Raw genomic sequence first — 22,537 nt, forward strand, 5'->3', positions numbered from 1 at the left:
CCCTCTGCCTATGTCTCTGCCTCTCTGTCTGTCATGAATAAATAAATAAAATCTTTAAAATAAAAAAGAACTTAAATGGACTTAAACACAAAATGAAAAACTATAAAACTTTTAAAAAATGAAAAGAAAGAACAAGAATGTGAAGAAGTCAGAATTCTCATATATTGCTGGTGGGAACATCAAATGTGTAGCCACTCTGGAAAACAGTCTGGCAGTTCTACAAATGATTAAATATACAGTTACCATATGACCTAGAAATTCCATTCCTAGGCATAGACCCAAGAGAACTGAAAAGGGTGTCCACACGAAAACTTATAATATGAATGTTCACAGCAGCATTTTTGTAAACAGTCAAAAATTATAACTACAAATGGCCATCAACTGATGAATGGGTAAATAAAATACAGTTGACCCTTGAATACCAGGAGGGTTTGGGGCACTGACTCCCCCAGCTGAAAATCTGCATAGAACTTCTGACTCCCCCAAAACTTAACTACTAATAGCCTACTGATGACTGGAAGCCTTACCAATAACATGGTCAATGTTAACAACGTAAAACACCTTTTGTATGTTATATGTATTATATACTGTATTGTTACAATGAAGTAAGTTAGAGAAAGGAAAATATTATTAAGAAAATCATAAGGAAGGGAAAAACACATTTATACTACTGTACTACAAAAAAAAAATCCATGGACCCATGCAGTTCAAACCCATGTTGTTCAAGGGTCAATTAGGTACTATGCCTATATAATGGAATATTGTGCACCCATAAGGACTCAAATACTGACTCTTTCTATGGCATGGGTGAACCTTGTAAAGATTATGCTTACATGAAAGGAGCCCCCCTTAAAAAGGCCATATTTTTTAAGGCCATATTTTTTTCCATTCATATGAAATGTCCATAAAGCAGCATATAGTCCATATGTCCAGAGGCAAATCATACTGACATAGAGAAGATCAGTGTTTGCTAGGCCCTGAGAGAAGTGACTGCTTAATGAGTAGAGAGTTTCCATTTGGTGTGATAAAAAAGTTCTGCAACTAGATAGTGGTGATAATTGCACAACACTGTGAATGTTTTTAACGTCACTGAATTGTACATTTTAAATGGGTAAATATTCTTCTGTGTGAATTATATTTTGATTTTTAAAAACTTAGGAGAAAGTCTTCAATATCCAAAGCTAGGCAAAAATTGTTAGACCTAACACCAAAAGCATATTCCATTTTTTAAAAAATCGTACCTTCACCTTAATAAAAGTCAAATATTTTGCTTTGTGAGAGGCCCTGTTAAGAGGATGAGAAGACAAGCCACACTCTGAGAGAAAATATTCACAAACCACATATTCAAAAAAGGACTAGTATCCAGAATATATAAAGAATTCCCAACTCAAAGGTAAAACAGCAACAATCCAAATAAAATACAGGCAAAAGAAACAAAGAGACATTTCAGTAAAGAAGACAGATCGCAAAAGGCACATGAAAGATAGATGTTCGACATCATGAACCATCAGAGAAATTCAAATTAAAACCACAATGAGGGAGGAGACCAGGGCAAGATGGTGGAAGAGTAGGGGTCCTACTCATCTGGTCCCACAAACTTACCTAGATAACTTTCAAAACATCCTGAACACCTATGAATTCGACCTGAGATGTAAAGAGAGAACCGCTGGAATGGTAAAGAGAGAAAAGTTTTCGCTTCTAACAAGGTCATGGTTGATATTTTTGACTCAGATCACTCATACAGCCACTCTACACCAGACAAAATGACTAGAAGGAAGAATTCACCACAAAAGAAAGAACCAGAAGCAATACTCTCTGCCACAGAGGTACAGAATTTGGATTTAAATACAATGTCAGAAATTCAATTCAGAAGTATAATTATAAAGTTACTGGTGGCTCTGGCAAAAAGAGTAAAGGACTCTAGAGACTTCATTAGTACACAATTGAGATCTAATTACTACAGAATTTTAATCTATTAAAAACAGATGAACTGAGCTGCAATCCAAACTGGATGCTCTAATTGCTAGGGTTAATGAGGTGGAAGAGAGAGTGAGTTGATGGAAAGGAAGGAAGCTGAGGAAAAAAAAAAGAGAAAAACTAAGAATTCATGAGGAAAGGCTTATTGGGGAAATAAATGATAGCTTGAGAAGGAATAATCTATGTCTAATTGGGATTCCAAAAGAGGCTGAGAGAGAGAGGACCACAAAGTATATTTGAACAAATCATAGCTGAGAATTTCTCTAATCTGGGGAAGGAAAGAGGCATTCAGATCCAAGAGAAAGAGAGGACTCCCCCAAAAAAATCAATTAAAAAACATGCAACACCTCAAGATTTAATAGTGAAACTTGCAAATTTCAAAGATAAAGAGATAATCCTTAAAGAGGCAAGAGACAAGAGATTCTTAACTTATATTGGGAGAAATATCAAATTAACAGCAGACCTCTTTACAGAGACCTGGCAGGCCAGAAAGGGCTGGCATGATATATTCAAGGTACTAAATGAGAAAAACATGCAGCCAACAATATTTTATCCAGCAAGGCTGTCAATCAGAATAGAAGAGATATAGAGCTTCCAAGATAGGCAGAAATTGGAAGACTATGTGACCACCAAACTGGCTCTGCAAGAAATATTAAGAGGGACCCTATAAAAGAAAGAGGAAGTCCAAAGAAACAATATACAAAAATAGGAACTGAAAAGGTAATACGATGACACTAAATTCATATCTTTCAATAGTTACTCTGAATGTGAATGGGCTAAATGATCCCATCAAAAGATGCAGGGTATCAGACTGGATAAAAAAGCAAGACCCGTCTATAAGCAGTCTACAAGAGACTGATTTTAGACCTCAGAACACCTCCAGACTAAAAATGACGAGGTGGAGAACCATTTACCATTCAAATGGTCCTCAAAAGAAAGTTGGGGTAGCAATCCTCATCAGATAAATTAGAGTTTATACCAAAGACTGTAGTAAGAGATGAAGAGGGACACTCTATCATACTTATATCCCACTATATCACACTATATCCAACAAGAAGACCTAACAATCATGAATTTTTATGCCCCTAATGTGGGAACCCCCAAGTATATCAATTAATAACCAAAGTAAAGAGATACTTAGATAATAATGCACTAATAGTAGGAGACTTCAACATGGCACTTTCAGCAAATGACAGATATTCTAAGCAGAACATCACCAAAGAAACAAGGCCTTGGATGATACACTGGACCAAATAGATTTCACAGATACATACAGAACATTCCATCTGAATGTAAATGAATACACTTTCTTAAGTGCACACAGAACTTTCTCTAGAATAGACCTATACTGGGTCACAAATCAGGTCTCAATCAATATGAAAAGATTAGGATTGTCCCCTAAATATTTTCAGACCAGAATGCTTTGAAACCAGAATTCAATCACAAGAAGAAATTTGGAAGAAATTCAAACACCATGGAGGTTAAAGAGCATCCTACTAAAAAATGAATGGGTCAACCAGGAAATTAGAGAAGAATTAAAAGGATTCATGGATACTAATAAAAATGAAAATACAACCATTCAAAATCTTTGGGATACAGCAAAAGCGGTCCTAAGAGGGAAATACAATGCAATACAAGCATCCCTCAAAAAGTTGGAAAAAACTAAAATACAGAAGCTAATCTTTCACCTAAAGAAATTGGAGAAAGAAAAGCAAATAAAGTCTACATCAAGCAGAAGAGAGATTAATAAAGATTAAAGCAGAACTCAATGAAATACAGACCAGAAGAACATGGAACAGATCAACAAAACCAGGAGCCGGTTCTTTGAAAAAAAATAATAAGATAGGTAAACCCCTAGCCAGCCTTATTAAAAAGAAAGTAGAAAAGACTCAAATTAATAAAATCACGAGTGAAAGAGGAGAGATCACAACCAATACCAAGGAAATACAAATGATTTTAAAAATGTATTATGAGCAGCTATATGCCAACAAATTAGGCAATCTAGAAGAAATGGATGCATTTCTGGAAACCCACAAATTACCAAAACTGGAATAGGAAGAAACAGAAGATCCGAACAGGCCGATAACCAGGGAGAAAATTGCAGCAGTCATCAAAAGCCACCCAACACACAAAAGTCCAGGGCCAGAAGGCTTCCCAGGGGAATTCTACCAAATGTTTAAAGAAGAAATAATATCTATTCTACTAAAGCTGTTTCAAAGGATAGAAGGGGAGGGAATACTTCCAAACCCATTTTTTTTTTAATTATTTATTTATTTATTCATGAAAGACGGAGGTGGGGGGGAGAGAGAGAGAGAGAGAGAGAGAGAGAGGCAGAGACACAGGCAGAGGGAGAAGCAGGCTCCATGCAGGGAGCCCGATGAGGGACTGGATCCCGGGTCTCCGGGATCACAACGTGGGCTGAAGGCAGCACTAAACTGCTGAGCCACCCGGGCTGCCCCAAACCCATTTTATGAGGCCAGCATTACCTTGATTCCAAAATCAGACAAAGACCCCAACAAAAAGGAGAATTATAGACCAATATCCTTGATGAACATGTACACAAAAATTCTCACCAAGATACTAGCCAGTAGGATCCAACAGTATATTAAGAGGATTATTCACCATGACCAAGTGGGATTTATCCCCGGGATGCAAGATTGGTTCAACACTTGTAAAACAATCAATGTGATAGATCACATCAATAAGAGAAAAAACTAGAACCATATGATCCTTTTGTTAGATGCAGAGAAAGCATTTGACAAAATACAGCATCCATTTCTGATTAAAACTCTTCAAAGTGTAGGGATAGAGGGAGCATTCCTCAATATCTTAAAAGCCATTTATGAAAAGCTCACAGCGAATACCATTCTCAGTGGGGAAAAACTGAGAGCCTTTCCCTTAAGATCAAGAACATGACAGGGATGTCCACTCTCACCACTGCTATTCAACATAATACTAGAAGTCCTAGTATCAGCAATCAGACAACAAAAAGAAATAAAAGGCATACAAATTGGCAAAGAAGAAGTCAAACTCTCCCTTTTCACCAATGACATGATACTGTATATAGAAAACCCAAAGACTCTACATAGCCCAAGATTGCTACAACTCATTCAGCAATTGGGCAATGTGGCAGGATACAAAATCAATGCACGGAAATCAGTGGCATTTTTATACACTAACAATGAGACCGAAGAAAGAGAAATTGAGGAATCAATCCTTTTTACAATTGCACCCAAAAGCATAAGATATCTAGGAATAAACCTAACCAAAGAGGTAAAGGATCAACTACAGAACAGTTCTGAAAGAAGCTGAGGAAGACACAAAGAGATGGAAAAACATTCCATGCTCATGGTTTGGAAGAATAAATATTATGAAAATGTCTATGCTACCCAGGGCAATTTACACGTTCAATGCAATCCCTATCAAAATACCATGGACTTTCTTCACAGAGTTGGAACAAATAATCTTAAGATTTGTAAGGAATCAGAAAAGATCCCGAATAGCCAGAGGAATATTTAAAAAGAAAACTAATGCCGAGGGCATCACAATATCAGATTTCAAGCTGTGTTACAAAGCTGTGATCATCAAGACAGTATGGTACTGGCACAAAAACAGACACACAGATCAATGGAACAGAATAGAGAACCCAGAAATGGGCCCTCAATTCTATGCTCAACTAATATTCGAGAAAGCAGGAAAGACTATCCACTTGAAAAAAGGACAGTCTCTTCAATAAATGGTGTTGGGAAAATTGGACAGCCACGTGCAGAAGAATGAAACTAGACCATTCTCTAACACCATATACAAAGATAAACTCAAAATGGATGAAAGATCTAAATGTGAGACAAGAATCCATCAAAATTCTAGAAGAGAACACAGGCAACAACCTTTTCGAACTTGGCCACATTAACTTCTTGCAAGATACATCTATGAAGGCAAGGGAAACAAAAGCAAAAATGAACTACTGGGACTTCATCAAGATAAAAAGCTTCTGCACAGCAAAAGAAAGAGTCAATAAAACTAAAAGATAACCTACAGAATGGGGGAAGATATTTGCAAATGACGTATCAGATAAAGGGTTAGTATCCACAATCTATAAAGAACTTATCAAACTCAACACCCAAGAAACAAAAACTCCAATCATGATATAGGTAGATGACATGAATGTAAATTTATCCAAAGAAGACATACATATGGCCAACAAGCACATGAGAAAATGCTCCGCATCACTGGCCATCAAGGAAATACAAATCAAAACCACAATGAGATACCATCTCACACCAGTGAGAATGGGGAAAATTAACAAGACAGGAAACCACAAATATTGGAGAGGATGTGGAGAAAGGGGAACCTTCTTGCACTTTTGGTGAGAATGTGAACTGGTATACCCACTCTGGAAAACAGTGTGGAGGTTCCTCAGGGAGTTAAATATACAGCTACCCTACGACCCAGCAATTGCACTACTGGGTATTTACCCCAAAGATACTGATGTAGTGAAACGCCAGGACACCTGCACTCCAATGTTCATAGCAGCAATGTCTACAATAGCCAAACTGTGGAAGGAGCCTTGATGTTCTTCGACAGATGAATGGATGGATAAAGAAGATGTGGCATATATATACAATGGAATATTACTCAGCCATCAGAAGAGATGAATACCCACCATTTGCTTCAATGTGGATGAAATTGGAGGGTATTATGTTGAGTGAAGTAAGTCAGTTGGGAAAAAAAAAAAAAAGAATAAATAAATAAATAAATAAAAGAAATAAGTCAATTGAAGAAGGACCATATCATATGGTTTCACTCATATGTGGAATATAAGAAATAGTGAAAGGGATTATAAAAGAAAGGAGGGGAACTGAGTGGGAAAAATTAGGGAGGGAGACAAACCATGAGAGACTCCTAACTCTGGGAAATACACAAAGGGTTGCAGAAAGAGGGGGGGGATGGGATAACTGGCTGATGGGTACTAAGGAGGACACTTGATAGGATGAGCACTGGGTGTTAGACTTTATGTTGGCAAATTGAATTTAAATTTGAAAAATGTAAAAAAAAAAAAACCATAATGAGATATTACTATACACATCTCAGGATGGCTAAAATAAAAAATAGTGACAACACTAAATGTTGGTGAAAATGTGGAAAACATGGACCACTCATCTATTGCTGGTAGTAAGAAAAAATTGTATAGCCACTCTGGAAGATGGTTTGGTAGTTGTTTAAAAAAATGAAACATACAAATAGCATACAACTGACAATCACGAACCTGGACATTTACACTAGAGAAATGAAGACTTAGGTTCACTTGCATCCACTGTACACAAATGTTTATAAGAGCATTTATACAAAATAGTCCAAAACTGGAAACAAACCAGATGTCCTTTGATGGGTAAATAATAAAACAAACAGCGGCACCTCCATTACATGGAAAATATTACTCAGCAGTAAGAAAGACTAAACCAGTGATACACACACATTGACAAATTTCCAGAGAATTACTCTGAGAAAAAAGCCAATCTTAAAAGGTTACATACTGTACAATTCCATCTACATAATATTCTTAAAATAACAGAATTACATAAATGGAAAATACATTAGTGGCTGCCAAAGGTTAAGGAGAGGGTTAAGGAGGGAAAGAGTATGGTGATAAAAGGGCAACACAAAAGATCCTTATGGTAATAGGAATGTTCTGCATCTTGGCATATCAACATCCTGGTTGTGATACTGTACTCTAGTTTTACAAAATGTTACCATTGGGGAAAACTTTGTAAAGGGTACACAGAATCTCTCTGTATTACTTCTCGCATATGCATGCAAATCTATAATAATATAAATATTTTCTACCATATATGTGTTAAAGGGCTTATAATCAGAATTTATAAAGAATTCACAAGATTCAATCATATTTTTATTTATTTTTATTTTTTAGATTCAACAATTTTTAAAGCCTAGCAAAAGATGTGCACTGATACTCTACCAAGAAAGATACATAAGATGACAAATAAACACATGAAAAGATGTCATTGAGGAAATGCAAAATTAAACCATAATTAGATACAATTATCAGAACAGCTAAAATCTATACAACTGACCATACACAGTGTTGGCAACTTGTGTGGGAGAACTAGAATTCTACCAAGCTGCTACCGGGAATGTAAAATAGCACAACCACTCTGGAAAGGCAGTTTGACAGGTTTGGTGGTTTTTTCGTTTTTGTTTTTATCCAAATTAAACAATTACCTACAATAGTACCAGCCATTCTACATCTAGGTATTTACCCAAAAGAAATGAAGACCTATGTCCATACCAAGACCTCACATGAATTTTCACAGCATTATTCCTAATAGCCAAAAACTAGGAACAATCCAGATGTCCATCAACGAGTGAACAGATAAATCAACTGGTATATCCATATGTTTAAAGGGAAAAACATACAGTGTCTTTTCCTTTACTCTCATACGACACTTTTGACACTTCTGGTCACCAAGCGTGTAGGGAGTTTTCCCACACCAACTGGGTGTCTTAAAATTCAATTCTGACACTATCTGGAGCCAGAGGCAAATCCCATACCTTAAGAGCTCAGTCCCAAAGACTGTCCTCACTGCAACACCAGTCACAAGTTCCAGGTTGTCTATAGTACTACCGACTGATCAACTACAAACCAGGGTTCCTAGGACTCCCTCCTTGGGTTACATAATTTGCTAAAATGGTTCATAGAACTAACGGCATTTTATTTACCATTTTATTATAAGGGACATAATAAATTATACAGACTAAAAACCAGATAAATAGGTTAAGGGTAGGACGCTTGGGTGGCTCAGTGGTTTAGCGCCTGCCTTTGGCCCAGGGCATGATCCTGGAGTCCCTGGATTGAGTCCCAAGTCAGGCTCCCTGCAAGGAGCCTACTTCTCCCTCTGCCTGTGTCTCTGCCTCTCTCTCTCTCTCTCTCTCTCTCTGTCTCTCATGAATAAATAAATAAAATATTTTTTTAAAAAAGAGAGAGACTTAGGGTAAGGCTGTGGGGAAAGAAGGGGCACAGAGCTACCATGCCCTTTCCCAGAGCAAAACCCTCCTGGCTTCTCCATGTGGTTCAAGCATCCTGAAAGCTGTCCAAACCTTGTACTTTAGGGATTTCTATAGAGACCCCATCAAGCAGGAATGATCAATTATTGACTCCATTTCCAGCCTCTCACCCTTTTCCCCTCTCTAGAAGATGGGGACTGGAGCTGAAAGTTGAAGCTTCTAATCATAGCTTGGTCTTTCCAGTGACCAGCCCCCATCCAGGAGCCCACCAAGAATCACCTCATTAGAAAAGAAGACATTCCTATCACCCAGGACATTCTAAGGGATTTAGGAACTCTGTGTCAGGAATTTGGGTCAAAGACTAAACATTAGCAAGAACTGAGGATATATGTAAAATATATTTAATAGTTATATTAATATATATTAAGTAATATATAAACTATATATTACATATTAACATACATTAAATAATATACTTATAAAACATACATATAAAATTATAGACCATCAAGAATGAAATAGTTTTCAGGAATAAAAAAGACACATGGATGAGTCAAAATGAATTATAATGAATGAAAGAAGTCAGACCAAAAAAAGAGTACAGCTTGAGTTACTGCACATCTATAAAATTCCAAAAAATGTGGACAAATGTATGCTAACATGAAGATGATCAGTGATTGCCTGAATATGCGGGGTGTGGGGGGTGGAGCAGGGCAGGCAGTGGAAGTGGGAGGAAATAATCACAAAGGGCATCCTTGTAGGTAATAGATATGCTATCTTGATTGCAGTGAATTTAAGAAACAAAACAAATAAGCAAAGGGAGAAAAAAAGAGAGAAGCAAACCAGGAAACAGACTCTTTTTTAACTGAAGAGGTAGAGAACAAATTGAGGGTTACCAGAGGGGAGGTAGGTGGTGGGATGGGTAAAATAGGTGAAGAGGGTGGAAGAGGGCACTTGTGACAAGCACCAGGTGCTGTATGGAAATGCTGAATTACTAAATTGTACACCTGAAACTAATATTACACTGTGTTACCTGGAATTTAAATAAAAACTTAAAAAAAAAAAGAAAGACATAGAAGAAAAGTAGGTAGTTGGGGGTCAGTGTTGGGAGGGGAAGATCTCACATACCCTTTTCAATTTCTGTGTAAATGTGCATGCACTGCATAATCTAAAAAGGAAAATTTGCATTACATTCCCAACCTCCAACACTAAAAAAAGAAGACACAGACTGGACTAGAAAAAGCAGAAATGTATAATTTCAGGGTGGCGCTAAACGATATGCTCCATCACAACAGCTTTAAGAACGTGAACACGTCAAATTAGCTATGTTAGAGTTGTTAACATTTGAAGCAGAAATGAAGAGGGAAAAACTTTAAAACAGATCGAAGACCCTTGCCTCTTTTAATCAAAGATATTCTTCCAAAGCCCACCATAACAAGTAATTGATGGAGATGAATTCTTTCCTAATCTCAGCAGCTGTTGAACTGCTTCAAAACAGTTTTAACTGCTGGGAATATTAATTTTGTCCTACAAATGAAGGTAATTGGGCAAGAAAAAGAAACTAAGGAACTAAAGGAGCCACTATGACTCTCTTGTCTCCCCAGAAAGGGATGTTAATGATGACATGAAATACAGATGAAGATTCACTCAAAGCAACTAATTTTCATGTAGACAACTTTACTTTTTAAGTCTATTTATGAGCTTTATTTTGTTGGCAAAAAGTATAATTTGTGTATTACATTATAAAAGCTGGTATCATTCTTAATTATCTTCTATTCAAGGTTTATGAAACTAAGCTTTAAAAGGAAAAAATAAAGCATTATTTCCTTTCTTGTCGCTGCTCTGAGAGCCAAGAATAATGACAATGAGAGCCACTGATCTAGAAGATCAAAGTGTGCCTGACAGGTGATTCCCAAGAGATTCGTGTAACTAATTTTTATTATTTTAATCCTACATTAGTATTTAAACAAAACAGAATTGTAAATGTTTTTGAAGATAAATACTATTAAAGAATTCCTTTGTCAGGTCATATAGAATTCCATCATAGGAAAAATAGAAATGGTAGCTTTTCCTTTCATTTCTTTTTAAGTGCTACTGTAGAACCCAAGATCATTTACATTTCAAACCAGACTGAGACATGGAAAAAAACATACAGAAATACAGCTCTAGAGTTTGGCTGGGGGAGGGGGGGGAGCGGTAGGGAGGTATTTCAAGTCTTTATTCTACTGCAGACTAAGAGAAACACAATCAATTATACAGAAGCCAACCTCATATTTCAGGTATCTTTTCCTTTCTAAAATTATAATACTAAACTAGTATTCTCTCTAGTCTCCCAAGTTACTCAGTGTAATGAATTATATTCACTTGTAAAATGCAAAATTCAAAGAAATTCAATGAAGGTAGGTAAAAAAGGACGATTACACTAATAAGGTTTTGAGTTTTTCAAAAGCACCCTTTGGAAACTTTTTTTGTAGCCTTATTATTTTTTTTTAAATTCCAGTTAGTTAACATAAAGTGTAATATTGGCTTCATGTATAGAATTTAGTGATTTGCCACTTACATACAACACCCAGTGCTCATCAAAAGTGCCCTCCTTAGTCCCCATCACCCATCTAGCCCATCCTCCCCTGCCCACCTTCCCTCTAGCATCTCTCCGTTGGTTTGCTCTTTATAGTTAAGAGTCTGTTTTATGGAAACCCACAAACGTATCTTATTTGGTCAGACAAGTTAAATTACAATTATCCATGTGATTTTGGAGAAACAACATTAGCACAGAATTGGCTACCCCCATAAGAACACTCTAATAATGAAAGAAACTTTATTTTACAAATGATTCCCCTTAGCCATCCAGCAAGTTAACATTATAAAAGTAGCATAATTCACAGAATTTGTTTAGGACAGGATTTTTCAACTTCAGCAATACTGCCATGTTGGACCAGATCATGTTCTGTTGTGGGGGCTGCTCTACTGCATTGTAGGATGTTTACTTAGCAGCATCTCTGTCTCCACCTACTCAGTTCAAGTAGTATACTCCCACCCCAAATATGATAATCAAAAATGTCTCCAGAGATTGCAAAACATTCCCCGGGGTCAAAATCACCCAAGGTTGAGACCTACTTGGCTTAGAAATGAAATGACCTAAAGCTGACCTAAGCTTTTGTATTAAAGCTTAAAAACAATTTTTTAAAAAACTTAAAAATTCAATAGTTCTAGTATGAAACAACACTGTATTTGTATTTGAATCAAAAACTTAAATGGGTGATGGGTATTACTAAGGAGAGCCCTTTGTGATGAGCACTGGGTATTGTATGTAAATGATGAATCACCTGAAACTAATAGTACACTGTATGTTAACTAACTGAAATTTACATAAAAACTTGAAAATAAGGGGAAAAAACTATAAAATATAATCAATCATAAAACCCATCATACCTACCCAGAGAAATCCCCCTTTTTCTTGAATAAATGTGCTCCATATTCCAAAATATATATTTAAAAATAAAGCTGTTATGATGGAGTAAGCTCATACCAGGCCTCTTCTACTGAAATAATAGATTTAAACTTTGACAAAACACATAAAAACTACCTACAGGCACTGGAGAGTGAAGAAGAAAAAAAAGAAAGAAAAAAGAAAGCAAAACAGGCAGATTATGAAGGAGACTCAAAATTTAAAAGAAGGGGACAATACAAGGATATAATCCAAAACTGCTCAACATACTTTAAAAAAGGAAATTGTGACCCATTCTCAAAAGAAAAAACCACAATGGATACCAATCCATAGACTATTTTGATGTTGGAATTGGCAGTGAAGAAGAATTTTAAAGGAACTATTATAACTATGCTTAATGAGGAAAAAGAAAATATGTTCACAGTGAAGAAGACAGCAATATCTCACCAGAGAAATTAAAACTATTTAAAGAAACAAATGAAAAAGAACAAGATGGATGTCTTAAAAACACTTCTAGAAACATAAAAGGCAATATCTGAAAAAATATTTCATTGGATGAATGAATTTTATCCCTAAAAACACAATGTAGACAAGAGAAGGGGAAATCTGTAAAATTCAAGATAGAACAGTAGAAATTATGTAAAGAACAGATACATAAAAGTATGAAAAAAATAATAAGAGCCTCAAGGACTGTAGGCACAATACCAAATATTCCAACATGTATCAATATGAAGCCACAGAAGGAAGGAAGATTGAAAGAGACAAAGAAAGCACTTGAAGAAATAATGATCAGAATATTTCCTACTTTGTTAAAAGATATAAATTTACATATCCAAGAAGTTTAGTAAACTCCAAGCAGGATAAATATGAAGAAAACTATGCAAAGGACATCACAATTAAACAGTTGTTAAGCTAAATATAAGGAGAAATCATCAAAGCTCCCGGAGAAAAACAACATATTGCATTACATAAAGGGGGATGATTTAAATGACAACTGACGTTCACCAGAAACTATGGAGGTCAGAAAATGCTGGAAAACAGAATGAAAAGAAAAAATACCAAACTAGAGTTCTATATACACTCAAAATATCCTTCAAATATGAAGGCACAATAAATACAGTAAATTTTGTTTACTGAACTGTAATTCAGTAAACAATAAAAGAAGTTCTTCAGGATGAATGAAAATGTTAAAAGGTGGATACCTGGATCTTTCAATTTCTTTAAAATATATATGATGATATATAGAACATTTTCTTGTGAGTTTTTAATGTACATAGATGTAATGTACATGACAATAGCATAAAGAAATGGGGAAGAGGTAAAAACTGACATAGTAGCAAGTCATCTACATTTTACATAAGGTTGTACAACCCTAACAACACTAAAATATTAAGGATATCTATTCTAATCCTTGGAGAAAGTACTAAAAGCAATATGACAATGAAATGCAGCTAAGAAGCCAACAAATTTAACACAGAATTCTTAAAATTTTTCAAATAATCTGCAAAAAAGGTAAAAAATAATATAAGAGGAAAGAAAACCAGGGACAAATAAAAAACAGATAATAAAATTATAGTTCTAAACTCAATAATACCAATAATTACATTAAATGTTAATAGATTACACAACAAAGAAAAGACAAAGATCATCAGTATAGATTTTTTAAAATTATATGCTGTTTTAAAAAAAGGAAGTGGGATAAAATGAAGAAAAGGAGAGAAAACATCTCAATCCAATAACACAGTAGGTATAAAGCAGAAAATTAGGGCAAATAGAAAACAATAAGATAGTAGAAATAAATCCAATTATCAGTAATGATAAGTATTAATAGATTAAATCTTCAGGTAAAGTACAAAAATTGCCAAACTAGTTAAGAAAAAAATGCTTAGTCCCCACCACCCATCTAGCCCATCCTCCCCTGCCCACCTTCCCTCCAGCATCTCTCCGTTGGTTTGCTCTTTATAGTTAAGTGATTTCTCACTATACACTATCATAAGGGACATACCTAAAACAAATAAGCGATTGAAACAAACAAATAAGTGACTGAAAAGAGAAACACCTGGAAAATACAAACCAAAAGAAAATCTATCCACTCCATATAAAAGAATTTAAGGCAAAAAGAATCAGTAGTGCCTTTTTCCCCTCTCCCTCTCTTTTTCTCTCTATATAGACAGATTATATAACCATAAATAGTTCAAATTACCTGGAAGATATAACAATTCCAGACTCTAGGTACTTAAAAATTCTAAACTTGTATGCAGCAAATAACTATTTCAAAATTTAAGCAAACCCTTATAGAATTAAGAAGAAATTAACAAATCCATCATTGTGTTAGGAAGTTTTAACATACCTTGTTCAGTAACTGATAGATCCAGCAATTAAAAACTCAAGAATGATCCATAAAATTTGAATAGCATAATAAATTAGCTTGGTCTAAGGGACATATAAAATATGCATGCAATGCATGCAGCTACAATTGGAGCAAACACAGTCTTTTCAAGTCCACACAGAATATCCTGTAAACTGATCATGTACTAGGCCATAAAGTCAGCCTCAACAAATGTCAAAGGATTGGTATCATATTCTTTTATCATAAAGCAATTGAATTTTAAAAAATCGTAATGACTAAAAAGTCACTTAAAAATTTAAAATCATATTTTAAAAGGGCACATGAGTTACATTAAAATAATCATGGGAAATTACAAAATGCTTCAATTTAATGATAACAAGATAATCACATATTAAGTTTTGTGGAATGTAGGTACAAAGAACCTATATCCTTAGATGCTTTACACTAGAAAAAACTAAAAATTAATAAACTATTTAAAGGAGTTAGAAAAACAACAGATCCAAAAAAATAATTTGAAGAACAGAAATTCCTAAAATAGAAAACAAATGTCTAGAAAGGATTAAGAAAGCCTAAATATAGACCAATTTTTTGAATGAAAAGAAGAACACAACTGCAGATACTGCTGAGATTTAACAGAAAATAAGAGATCTTAAGAATGTTATGCCAAAACCTTTAAAAACAAAGATTCAGTGGAAAAAAATCATTAAAAAATAACACTTCCATTAAAGACTTTGAATAGTAAAAGCAATCCTGAGAAAGAAGAGCAAAGGCAGAAGCATTATACTTCCTGACTGCAAACTACCCTTCACAACTACCGGGTAGGACAAGAGAAGCACAAGCTACAGAAGCAAAAATAAATTAATGAGACTACACCAAACTAAAAAGCTTCTGCACAGCTTCATTGGTAAGTAAAAAGGCAACCTACAGGATGGGAGAAAATATTTGGAAATAATAGAACTATTAAGGCATTAATATCCAAAATATGTAAGATTAAGATTTCATACAACTCAATAGCAAAAAACTAACATCCTGATTTAAAAATGGGCAAAGCAACTAAACAGTTTTCAAAAGAATGCATACATATGGTCAACAGGTGACATGAAAAGGTGTTCAACATCCATAGTTATGAGGGAAATGCAAATTAAGAACCCAAGGGACCTGTGGAACACCCTGAAGCAGATCAACATGAACACTGTGGGAGTCCCAGAAAAAGAGACAGAGACAGAGACTAGCTGAAGAATACTGGATAAAAACTTCCCAAACTTGACGAGAGCAAAAATAATAACATCCAACATGCTCAACAAACACCAAGTAAGAGGAATTAAAGAGATTCTCACATTAGAATCAAACTTTCCAAAGACAAACACAGACTCTTAAAAGTAGCAAGAGAGCATCAACTTGTCATATACAAGGGGACCCTCAATAAAGACATATACAGATTTCTCATGAAACACTTTGGGGGCCAGTAGACAGTAGGCCAAGGTATTCAAAGGGATAAAAGAAAAATACTGTGAACCAAGAATCCTATATCGGGCAAAACTGTCCTTCAGAAGTGAGGGAAAAATTAAGATATTTCCAGATAAACATAAACAGAGGGAATTTGTTTCCACTACATCTATCCTACAAGAAATATTCAAGGAAGCCATGCACGGTGAAATCAAAGGACATTAGACAGTAACCTTAAGGCATATGAAGAAAATAAAGATCTCAATAAAGGTAAATACATTGGCAATTATAAAAACTAGTATTACTGTAAACAACAGTTTATAACACTACCTTTTGTTCTTTACATGCTTTAAGAGACTAATCCATTGGGATGCCTGGGTGGCTCAGTGGTTGAGCATCTGCCTTTGGCTCAGGGCATGATCCCAGAGTCCTGGGATCAAGTCCCTCATGGAGCTCCCTGCAGGGAGCCTGCTTCTCCCTCTGCCTATGTCTCTGCCTCTCTCTCTCTCTGGGTCTCTCATAAATAAATAAATAAAATCTTTAAAAAGAGAGAGAGAAACTAATCCATTAAAAAAAAAAAACAATTAGTCTAAAAGCTCGTATTATTGTAACTTTGGTTGGTAACTCTACATTTTGTTTTCTACATAATTTAAGAAACCACCATAATTCAAGGAACCACCCTCACACCCTCACACCCATTAAAATAGCTATTATCAGGAAAACAAAATAAATGTTGGTAAAGATGTGGAGAAACCGGAAAACTTGTGCATTGTTGGTAGGAATGCCAAATGGTCAGGCACTGTGGAAAACCTTGGTAGCTCCTCAAAAAATTAGAAATCAAGCTACCATATAATGGTAATTCCACTTCTTGGTATATCCCCGAAAGAACTGAAGGCAGGGTCTCAAAGAGATTATTTTTACACCCATGTTCAGAGCAACATTATTTTCAATAGCTAAAACATGAAAGCAACTCAAGTATCCATCAAGAGATAAGCAGATAAACAAATGTGGTATATAATACATAATGGAATACTACATAGCCTAAAAATGAAGGAAATTCTGACTCGTGTATCAACACAGAGGAACCTTGAGGACGTTACACTAAGTGAAAAAAGCCTGTCATAAAAAGGCAAATACTGCATGATTCCACTTATATGAGGTACTCAGAATAGTCAAAATCAGAAAGAGAGAAAGTAGGATAAGTGTTTGCAGAGAGGCTAAGGGTGGGCATTAGGGAGTTACTGTTGAGGGTGTAGGGTTTCAGTTTTACAAGATGAAAACTGTTGCAGAGATGAATGGTAATAAGGGCTGTATAACAAGATGAATGTGCTTAATGCCACTGAACTGTATACTTAAAAATGGTGAAGATGGTAAATGTTATATGCACTTTGCCACTATGGAAAAAGACCATTTTAAATTTAAACACATGCTATTTTTACAATTAAAAAAAAATTAAGCATGCAATGCAAATTTGTTCAAAAATTTTAAAATGTGCAGTTTAGCAAACTGGACCAAGAAATGTATGACTAGGATGAAGCTAGACTTAGATCAGAAAAGTAAGGCTGATTTAATATTAGGAAACTTGATTAAAAGAAAAGAAATACAGGATTATGTCAATAGGTAGACAAAAAAGTTTGATAAACTTCAACATCCATTCAGGATAAAACTCTTAGAAAACAGGGAATGGTAGGTAACCTCTCAAACCTGATAAGTGACAACTGCAACAATAAAATCCTAGGGCAAAGATCACACTTAATAGTGAAATGCTGAAAGCACTCCCTCTGAGAGCAGGAGTAAGACCAAGATGGCTGATATGACGACTTCTACTCAGTATGTAGAAAAAGGTTCTTGGAGCTAGGACATTAAGGTAAGAAACTAGATTTTAAAAATAAAAGATATAAGGATTAGAAGGAAGAGTTAAACTACTAGTATTTGCAGAGGATAATGACTGATTACTAAAAAAACGAATCTATGTGGATAAATTGAAAATTTAATGAGACTTCAGTAAGATTGTTTGCAACAAAACTCAGCACACAAAAGTCAACTGAGTTAACACACCTGCTAGGATGGCTAGAGCCAAAAACTCAGATAATAATCAATGTTGGCAAGGATGTGAAAAAATCAGAACTCTCATACAGTGCTGGTAAGAATGTAAAGTGGTAGGGCTGCTTTGGAAAACAGTCGGCCAGTTCCACAAATGATTAAACACAGAGTTACCAAATGACCCAGCGATTCCATTCCTAGATATATGCCCAGAAAAATAAAAGCATACATCTACTCAAAAATGTGTATATAAATGTTGTAGCAGCACTGTATATAGCAAAAGATGGAAGGGACTCAAGTGTCCATCAACAAATGGATACACAAAATGTAGTACACCCATATGATGGGATGTTATGCAGGCATAAAAAGGAATAAAGTACTGACACGTGCTACAATATGGATGAACCGTGAAAACATTATGCTAAGTGAAGGAAGCCAATCACAAAAAAACCACATATTATATGATTCTATTTCCATGAAATGTCCAAATGTCCAGATAAACATAGAGATAGAAAGTGGATCAGCATTTGGTTAGGACTAAGGAGGAGGAAGGGATAGTGGAGGGATAGCTAAAAGGTAGAGGGTTTTTTTGTGAGGTGATGGAAATGTTCTACAACTAACTATAGTGATGACTGCATGTATCTGTAAATATGCTAAAACACACTGAATGGTACACCTTAAATGAAGGAATTATATGGTATGTGAATTAGATTTCAATACAACTGTTCTTTCTAAAGTTGACTGTATTTCTATATACCACAAAAAATTGTTAGAAAATATGTTTTACTTTATAACATATCAGAATGCATGCAAGAAATGGAGAAATGTACTGAAAGGGAAATGCAATGTTCATGTAGATAAAAATTCTTCTCTAATGACTCTACAGCTTAACTACATTTCCAATCAAAATCCCATTGAATTCTCCTATAATATTTAAGAAGCCGATTGTTAAATTGACAATGGAGAGGCATGGGCCAACAACAACCAAGACACTCATTGCGAAAAAAAACATAAGGGGAAAGGTACTCTTCCAGCTAGAAGGCTTCTCGTAAAGCTAGGATAATGAAGGCCTGTAAGTCTTAGTGTAGGAAAAGAGTAGAGCCTAGAAAGAGATCCATATATACCTGTGTATATACCTGTGTTGAAACTTGATTTATACACAGCAAGCATGGTGGATCAAATTGGATTAATGTACCTCACATCCTACACAAAATCAAATCTAGGTGGATTATAGATTTAAATATGTCTATTAACCTTTTAGATGATAATGTGGCATAGCAGGAAAATTCAGAAGAGCAATGAGGACTAGCACTCATACTGAAACAGATTATAAAGAATCATTAAAAATGATTTGGTACTGAAGCATAAACAGACAGAACAGAAAGTCTAGAAATACACCATAGCATATGTGGGCACTGAATATGGTAAAAGTGGCATCGCAAAGGAGCAGGAAAAATATGACCTTTTTAATTAAAAAATGTTGGGACAACTGGATAGCTATCTGGGGGAGGGGAGACTAAGGCCAATCCATATATCACATTATACACTACATGAAATAAAAATGGATCAAATATATATATATAATATATATATATATGTATATATTTGTGATCCAAAATCACAAGAGTACTGGAAGAAGGCATGGGGGAATTCCTTTATAACCTTGGAGTTATAAATATACAGCCCATTAAACAAATCTGATAATTCACTTATGTAAAAATTTTAAAATTCTGCATGCCAAAAAAACCCACCTAAATCCAAGTCAAAATATATTACACTAAGTGAAATAAGACATTTACAAAGGGCAAATATTATATGATTCCACTTATATAAAGTATTCATAAAGACAAGAAGTAGAGAATAGATGTTACCAAAGGCTGAGGGAAGGGAGTGATTTCTTAATGGGTATAGAGTTTCTATTTGAGATGATGAAAAGGTCTTGAAAAAGATAGTGGTGATGGTATCACATTACAGTAAATGTATTTAATGTCACTGAACTGTACACCTACAAATGGTTAAAATGGCAAATATTGTTACATTTATCTTACCACAATTTTGAAAAATGAGGGCAGCCAGATAAAAAAGGACTAATGACAAATTAGAGTTCCAAGTAGGGAACATTCACATCTCCTATTACAAAAGAGTTTAATTCCCTAACACATAAAAAAAGAAATTGGGGAAAAAAAAGACCAACAATCCCATCTAAAAAAAAAAGACAAAGGTATGCATACACAGTTCACAGAAAGAAAAATACTAATTGCCCTTAATCATATGAAAAGATGCTTAACCTCATTCATAAGAGAAATGGAAATTAAAACTATACTGAAATATATTTTTCACCTCTCAGACTGGGAGAAAAATTTAACAACATATTCTCATGGTAAGGATATAAAAAAAAGTCACTCTCATATTCCGCTGGTAAGAATGTAATTGAATGTAAGAATGAATGGCTTAAGGCAATTCAGTAGTATCTAGAACAATACAAATGTATGGACTTTTCCAACAAACAACCCCACTTCTGGGAATTTGTCCTATCGATTTGCTGGCACATGTGGGAAACATATATGGACAAGGGTATCACAGCATTGTTTGTAAAGGTTAGAAACAACCCAAATGTATATCAGTAGGAATCTGATTAAATAAATACAATGGAAAGTTATACACTGTAAAAAAAAAAAAAAAATCAAGAACTTCTCTAGTCAAATATACAAAGAGTTCCAAGATACAAATTTAAGAGAATAAAACAAGGTGCAAAACACTGTAAATAGTATGTTTTTTATATAAAAAGAGAAGGGAAAATATGTATTTATATTGTACAAAGAAATTCTGGAAAGATATTCAAAAAACTAATAAAAATAGTGGGAGGTGAGAGATGGGGTAAGGAAGCAACTGAAGTCGGGAGACAGAATGGAAATGAGGTATCTTACTGTAGTTTTTTATTATTTTGATTTGAGAGATACAAATATCTTTCTTATTAGATGTCATTTTAGTGACTTCATAAGGGTTTTTAATCCAAGGGTAAATGTGTTAGTCAAAACTCAAATGACACAACATGCATTTCACTACATGTATGTCTTTTATCTCAAAAGGAAAAATACCCTAAACTTCTCTCTAGTTAATTATATGTGTGAAGTTTTTAAGAGGAAATATACAGATGTCTGTAACTTATTCTGAAATGTATACAAAAATAAGGTGGATTAGTGCATGGATAGAGGGATGGATACATGAGAAACACAAGTAAAATAAAATGTTCACTGTAGAATCTTGGTGGTAGGTATACGAATGTTCAGTCTAAAATTCAAGAAAAGCCAAGTATGCCAGACTTTTACAAAGCGAAATCGAAATAAAGCTATTATTTGAATCCCATACCTCCAATTAAATTAACATACTCATGCTGCAAAGCTAAAAGCTAAAGTAGAAAGCATTTCTCAACTCGGCAAAACAAGCACTTATTACTTGCCAGGCCAACAGGGAAAGGAAGGGCAAACAGTGCAGGCTAGAAGGACTCCTAAGGATCATCTAACATTAGCCCCTTCATTTTTACAAAAAAGATACCGAGGACCTGAAATGACCTGTGAGGAACTCAAAAGTGTTCTGTGTCAAATTCAGGAAGAAGAGAAAAACAAAATACTGGAAGTAGAAAAATCATTTTTGTTCAGTTATGATCCCTGCTATAGTAAAATCCAGCTTTTATGGAATTAGAGACAAAATACATCTCCATGGAAACAATATTCCCAAGCATCCTTCTGAGGCTGAGGAGTATGCTTTTCTATGCAAATCTTCACATCCAAAGAGTACACACAGGATGTGGAGTGAAGAGGTACTGAACTGAGCAGAGCTTTATAATCAGACAGGTCTGGATTTGAATTCTGGCTCTACCACTTAGTTGATCCTCGCCAATCTCAGCCCTAGCTAAACCCCTGTTTTTTATCAGCAAAACGGAAATAATTAAGACCTTATAAATTTGTCAAGAATGTGAAGAAGTACAAGTCATCTAATTCATGGATTCATACATTGGTGGCTACTGGATGTGGGCTTTCTGACATTTATTCATAGTTGCCTAATGCTCAATAAAAAGCACCACCTCTGAATGCCTGTCAGTTTCATGATTAACCTACTATCAGCTGACTAGGCTGTAACTGCAATTCTACTAAGAGCAGGGGCAAAATGCTGTTGATTTCACCATCAATAGGCATTTATCCATTCGCTGACAACAGCTATTAGGTGCTACTTGTTTGAGGTAAAAATAA

At 35.0% G+C, this 22,537-nt stretch overlaps 1 protein-coding gene across 6 annotated transcripts in view; it reads right to left on the reverse strand.

Annotated features, from left to right (window-relative positions):
• CYLD (CYLD lysine 63 deubiquitinase) overlaps positions 1-22,537 on the reverse strand; it is a 67,838-nt gene that overhangs the window by 33,293 nt on the left and 12,008 nt on the right. The window lies entirely within an intron of this gene.

Source organism: Canis lupus, chromosome 5 (assembly GCF_048164855.1).
Source record: "Canis lupus baileyi chromosome 5, mCanLup2.hap1, whole genome shotgun sequence".
Lineage (NCBI taxonomy): Eukaryota > Metazoa > Chordata > Mammalia > Carnivora > Canidae > Canis > Canis lupus.